Here is a 7,509-nt window from a genome sequence, read left to right as displayed (position 1 = left end):
TGTCAAAATATTGATTTAGGGTGTTTTCTTGCTACACCACTGCTAAGTGTTTGTTTAAACATTCCAGCCTTAAGGGATATTGTGAAATTGGTGAAGATTATCTCTGATCCCCTTTTCCTACCATACCCTTTCAAATGAGACATGTAAAGAAGGTAAACAAGGTCCTACATGAAGAGCAAAATTATGAATTAGAGCATGAAATGCTGATCATCAAATTCAAGTGCAATTTCTCTTCTCTCTTGTCATATAAACCACATGTTGTTGAAGTAACTCTTCTGTTAATCATTTACTCTGGCAGTTGTTTATGTTAAGCAGAGTCTAGAATTTTTCAGAGCTTTGATAGGGATAAAAATCTCAAGTTTTCATACGTGGTGCTTTTTACTTTGTGATATGGTAAATTTTGGCATTAGAAGACAAGACTAGTAAATACACACTTTATGAAGTAGGGAAGTATAAATAAATATGGTTAATGATCTAACAACCTTTGTGTCAGATGAGGTTCAAAAAGTGAGGTTATCATTCATGGGTGCCCTTTTATTTACGCAAGCTCCAGCCTAGAATCCTAGAGACATCTCTTCCCCCATAGGCTGATTCCAATTCCTCCCCTGGGAAGCACAGAGATCAAGCTGTGCATAAAGGTTATCAGGCATTAAGCAAACAGGGAACTCACAGAGGTTCAAAGTTCATCAGTGTTTCAATAATCATCCCTGATGCTTCTTAGGATTGCCAGATAACTAGAATCTGAATGATGTGGGGGAACCTGTGAGGCTATTGGCATTGCTTCCTACTGCCCAGGGCTTGTCTAGAAGCACTGTCCCAATGATCATTTTGATGACAATATTCTACCTTTGAGCACAGTACACATATTCTAGATGTCCTTAAAATCACTACTTGGTGAATGCCTCCCCTGCCCATTTCTAATTCTTAAAGAAACCTACAATCATCTTTGTGGTTGATGCCTCTATCCAGATAATACTTGGGAAGTCCTCTGAGCTGATCATGATTGCTTTATTAGGCAACATCTGCTAAAGCAAGGATTCTTCCTACATTTTAAACTACTAGCTAAACACAACCTTCTTCTCTTAAGGCTTCTGATAGCAAACAATTCTTTGGCCTGTAAAGATGGGACATACCCAGGGTCCAGAAGATAAACTGAGAATTATGTCCCCAAAACAAGAGAGAAACAAGCTCATTTTCCTAGAGCTTTTTTGACTATTTGGACCCTGTGTCATGGAGATTGGAACTCATAACATATTGATTTTATCCTCCAGAATTCTTCAACTAGAGTTCAGCATCTTTTCTTCCAGAAAAACAGAGTTAATGAATTCCCAGATCATCTTCAGTTGTTACCCAGTGTATTACCATTAAGGAATAAGCAAATCACCTAGAAGCCCTATAAGGAAAATTAATCCAAGGATTTGGGGGGTCAGTTAATTAAGGTTGAAGGCTTATTTATTTTGAGCAAATTCCTCAGCCTCTCTAAGCCTCAGTTTCCTCTGATGGCTTTTCTTATAGCAGCTTGTATCGCATGGCTTTGTTGTGAATATGAAATGTAATAATGAATACAGTATCTGGATCAATGTTCAATAAGTATTAGCTTTTCTTAGTTACTAGCATCAATACATATAGTGAGAGTCCCCATCTCCATCACAGTTTGTTGTTGGCTTATTATAGTCACTTTCCCAGAAATAAAAGTGTTGAGGTGCCCTGCTTTTTCTTTTTTTTACCATTGTCCTCTAAGCCAGCAATTTTCAACCTTTTTCATCTGATGGCACACATTAACTAATTACTAAAATTCTGCAGCACACCAAAAAATATATTTTTTGCCTATCTGACAAAAAAAAATAGGTATGATTTTGATTCATTCACACCAGATGGCTATTGTTGTGTTGACTGTTGTCGTTTTTTTTTTGTTGTTGTTTTGTTGTTTCTTGGTTTGTTTGTTTTTTATAATCTAAGGGAAAAGAGGTCAGTACCCCTGACTAAATAGTCAGGTATTGCATGTTTTAAAAATTCTTGCGGGACATCATTGTGCCTCTTGAGGCACACCAATTGGAAATTGCTGCTCTAAACTAATCAAAAATAAGAGAAAAAAAAACAGAAAACAATGTTTCTCAATGAGGACCTTTAATGTTTTCTTCTCTCTTTTCTTTCTCCCCTAAATCCGTGGTCGGCAAACTGCGGTTGGTGAGCCACATGCGGCTCTTTCGCCCCTTGAGTGTGGCTCTTCCTAAGCCTTAGGAGCACCCTAATTAAGTTAATAACAATGTACCTACCTATATAGTTTAAGTTTAAAAAATTTGGCTCTCAAAAGAAATGTCAATCATTGTACTGTTGATATTTGGCTCTGTTGACTAATGAGTTTGCCGACCACTGCCCTAAATGGTGGGAAAACCAGGGACTTTGTTCTCCCGCAGTACTTCAACTGCCTAACTTTCAAAGTTTCTAATATTTTATTGTCTGCTACTATTTTCCTTCTATAACCCTGGCATGCTAAGCAACCTATCCCATTTGAGATGGAAGTGAGATAAAATAATTAATGATTGCTAAGTGCTTTGAAAATACAAAGGACTCTATAAATGCCATGGGTCATTATTGCCTTCCAGTATATGAAACAGTATAATAAAATGGATCATAAAATCTCTTTACTACCATGGCTACTACTCTTTTTGCCAGTTAAAATCTATAGTTGAGCCTGTTGGTTCAAAGCAATGAGGGACATGAAAACAATTCAGTCATTTTCTAAAGTAGGTGTCCCTGATCAATTGACTCTGGAGACATCAGCAATATATTTTGCAAAGTTTATGTGAGAATAATGCCTCATCAAGAACATACAATGGAGCCAAGATAGTCTCTTCAATAAATGGTGTTGGGGAAATTGGACAGATATATGCAAGAAAATGAAACTAGACCACCAACTTACACCATACACAAGAATAAACTCAAAATGGATAAAGGACTTAAATGTACGGCAGGAAACCATAAAAATTCTAGAAGAATCCAAAGGCAACAAAATCTCAGACATATGCCGAAGCAATTTCTTCACTGATACAGCTCCTAGGGCAGTTGAAACTAAAGAGAAAATGAACAAATGGGACTACATCAAAATAAAAAGCTTCTGCATAGCAAAAGAAACCATCAACAAAACAACCAGAAAACCCACTGCGTGGGAAAACATATTTGCCAACGTCATATCTGATAAGGGCCTAATCTCCAAAATTTATAGGGAACTCATACAACTTAACAAAAAGAAGATAAACAATCCAATCAAAAAATGGGCAAAGGATCTAAATAGACACCTTTCAAAAGAGGACATTCAGAAAGCCAAGAGACATATGAAAACATGCTCAAAGTCACTAATCATCCGAGAGATGCAAATCAAAACAACAATGAGGTACCATCTCACACCTGTCAGACTGGCTATCATCAACAAATCAACAAATGACAAGTGCTAGAGAGGATGTGGAGAAAAAGGAACACTCGTGCACTGCTGGTGGGAATGCAGACTGGTGCAGCCACTATGGAAGACAGCATGGAGTTTCCTCAAAAAACTGGAAATGGAACTCCCATTTGACCCAGTGATCCCACTTCTAGGAATATATCCCAAGAAACCAGAAACACCAATCAGAAAGGATATGTGCACCCATATGTTCATAGCAGCACAATTCACCATAGCTAAGATCTGGAAACAGCCTAAGTGCCCATCAGTAGATGAATGGATTAGAAAACTGTGGTACATCTACACGATGGAATACTATGCTGCTGTAAAAAAGAAGGAACTCTTACCATTTGCAGCAGCATGGATGGAGCTGGAGAGCATTATGCTAAGTGAAATAAGCCAGTCAATGAAGGAAAAATACCACATGATCTCACTCATTCATGGATAATAAAGACCATTACAAACTTTTGAACAATAATAGATACAGAGGCAGAGCTGCCTCAAACTGATTGTCAAACTGCAGCGGGAAGGCCAGGGAGGGTTGGGGGGCAGGAGGGAGGGGGGTAAGAGATCAACCGAAGGACTTGTATGCATGCATATAAGCATAACCAATGGACATAAGACACTGGGGGGTAAGGGAGGCCAGGGGATTGTCAAGGGCGGGGGGGGGGGAAGGACACATATGTAATACCCTTTGTAATACTTTTAGCAATAAAAAAAAATTTAAAAAAAAGAATAATGCCTCATGATCACCTTCCGTTTCTAATAACATCACTGACTCTTCCCCCACCCATAAGTGCTTTTTCTGCAATAAATGTGCTACTCATATCTCTTCTACACATATTAGTTAATTTATATCACTACCAGTGTTTGTTTTTATGCACCATGCATCATAGCAGTAGGGCACTGGATAGAGAGGATAAATAATACAGGTAATTTTGGTTAGATAGGGGGCAAAGTGTAAATGATAATATTATGTAGCTTAGAAAAAAACTGATCAACTTAAAGTAAAAGCTTTTGCTATATTTCCTATTATAATTGCAAATGGGACAGCATTTTAAACTTTCCAGGTATAGCTGCCATATCTAGAAGCCCACCTATGTCTTTGTGTTTGGGGAAGCCTGAGGGTGTTAGTAAGATTCTAAAAATGATTAAGATATATGAAGGGATGCAAAGAATTAGTTTTCCATTAGAGGTTCTGAACATATTTACAACCCAGAATTTTTTGTTGCTTTGAAACCAAACTCATATAAAAGTGTTTAAAATTTTTGAAATTGACCACAATTTTGAGAACATTCTGTGATATTTTTTTCATCCTGACACTGCACTCTGATTTGAGAAACTAATGTTAGTACCTGAGACTATTCCTTAACTTTATTAAGTGAGTATAATTAAGAGTTATTTGCATTCAATTATTTGCTTATCTGCTTCTTTGATTGTGCTTTCTCTTTTCATCAATGCCAATTTTGGCTTCATTTAATCAAAGTGGTGAAATAATTAGATAGATAAGAGAGTTAAAGTAAAACTGATACACCAAACTTTGATAAGACCCTAAGGCCTCCTGAAATATTAACTTCCTTTATCACTGTTCTTCCTAAGGCTCACCTTGCATTTTAACTGTGGGGGATGATTACTGAGAAAGTTATTAAAGTCAACATGTGCTGGGGCTGACCGGCAGACCCTGAATGATGGATGAATGATTACTCTGACACATGTTTCTGTGAAAGAGAGGCTAAGGGGCTGTTTTGCTTTAGAAGCAAACAGCCCTGTTCGCCTGCCTCATTAGGTTTTTATTGTCACAACAGCTTGAACTAAAATTAACCTCTAGACACAATCAGCAGGGTAAGTATGCTTGAGAAAGCACATGCTTCTACAAGGTCGGGTCTTTAAAGACTAAGCATAGAGATTCTAGCAAAACACCTGGGGTTTGTACTAATTTGGAAAAGTCAAGGCAGTGTCTGCCACCTTCAACAAGGTCCCCCTAAAGACCCTTGACCTCAGACTTTCCAACCAAGTCCCATACTTCCCCACAAACATGTACTGTCAAAAGGCAAATGAGGTTTAAATGCTTCAATATCTGATATTATAGGAGGAACTCCACAACTATGACTTACTGACATATGTAGAAGTTTTATATACAATGAGAAACTGGGTCAAAATAATCATTTAAAAGTGTTCACTAGATAAAAGGAAAGATCTTACACTATGCATTTATTAAACTTTTAATGTAAGCATAGTACCTTCTTTACTAGATTTTTGAGAGGTCTGAGATCATATAGTGTTAGCCATAGATTGACCCTGAGTATCTTAGTCCAACCCTCTACTCCAGAGGACCAGGGAAATAAAGTGACTTTCTCAAAATCAGTTGGGGAGGGAGAAAGAGAGAGAGAGAAAGCAAGTGAGAGGGTGAGAAATAGAAAAAGCCTTCTGGACTCCTAGTGAAAATTCTTTCCATTACTTATTGACAGAAAATGAGAGGTTTTCATTGCCCAGCATCCAAAACTCCCTCCAGTTCTCATTGTGTGAGTCTTCGTGTAGCATCTTAGTATAACAATCTTCCCTCCCACTGTTCACCCCCTGCAAAGCTAGGTCATGGCCACATGATCCAGCACATGCTCTCACCTGGGGCTTTGAATCTTGAAGGACTAAAGAAAAAAAGCCAGTGAGATGATATTCACAAGGCTATGATCTCCCAGCATTTCTGGCTGTGTTGAGTTGCTAGAACACTCTTGTCAATTTAAGTTCCTTGATGATTTGCCACTAAATCCATTTTTCCCTGAAGAACTCTGATTCGCCACAAAGTGAGCTGCAGGCAACTGACCTTCAAGGAAAAGTGATAAAACCAGGATTGGTTGACATTAAAACTCCCCCCTTAGAAATACAGTGACAAAAAAGCTGATTAAACAATTGCTTGTAGTCACCTGGCATGCTGATTGAGAATATGATTTAAGGAGAGTCATGTGAAAGGCATGAAGAGTTCAAGGACAACCAATGAGGTGGCTGCTTCTTGTAATGAACAACTTAATGGTGAAAAAAGTCATCTACCTCAGCAGATCTGAGATGGTCAAAGATAAACTCAAACTTGAGTTTCATCCTGTGTGCTGATCTATAATAATAATAATAAAAGCGTAATATGCTAATTAGACTGGACATCCTTCTGGATGAAGCTGGGGCTGCAAGGGAAGCCCAGGCCCCGGGTGCCAGAGGAAAGCCGGTGCCGGCAGCCAGGGGAAGGAAGGCCTACTCTTGCATGAATTTCCTGCATTGGGCCTGTAGTGAATTATAATATCAGTGATATTCGCATCCCTGACAGGTTTCTTATGTGCATATTGTGGCATTATATGAGTTAGACTGAAAGCTGGAAATTTGACCTGGCAATATATGAGAGGATTCAGAGGATCCTAAGAATTCTGAACCCTTAACTCTCATTGAATCTCACTTGACAGCTCAATAAATCTCTCCTAGCTTGTCTGATGAAATTATTCTTCCCTTGGTTAAAGATACTTTTACCTGAGGGAGTTACCTTGAAAGATGAAGCCAGTTCTCTTCATGATACTCTCCCCCACCAATTCCCAAGATTGTCAGATTTCCACATAACCCTATAAGGGGGTAAACAATGACAAAGTCAAAACCCAGAGAAGGCCAAAGTACCCCTGGACTTCTAGTTTATATTGGCAAAAACTCTGAGATGTGTGTATGAGAATAGAGTATAAGGATACTTGATCAAGGATGAGAAGTGTAATTTTGGATTGGTCTGTTTCCAACAGTTCAAGATTCACTGCAGATTGAACAGCTATACTGAATCTGATACGTGAAGAAGGGAAATGCTACAAGTGGACAAAACTTTAAGCAGTACACTTCACTGGCATTTTACCAGGAGAGAGAGAAGCCTTGAAGTATGGATCTATATCAAGGCATGAGCAATGGTTAGTGGGTTAGCCAGGTGATTAGGGGACATAGAATGTACAAGATTAAAGACTGGGGGCAAGAAGTTTTAAAAAAAAATGTGAGTGAACCCAGAGAGTGAGATTATTGATCTCCCTTGTGAATGCACACAAAACGACACACCA

Source organism: Myotis lucifugus, unplaced genomic scaffold (assembly GCF_000147115.1).
Source record: "Myotis lucifugus unplaced genomic scaffold, Myoluc2.0 scaffold_76, whole genome shotgun sequence".
Taxonomy (NCBI): Eukaryota; Metazoa; Chordata; class Mammalia; order Chiroptera; family Vespertilionidae; genus Myotis; species Myotis lucifugus.
This window is presented reverse-complemented; position numbering follows the sequence as displayed.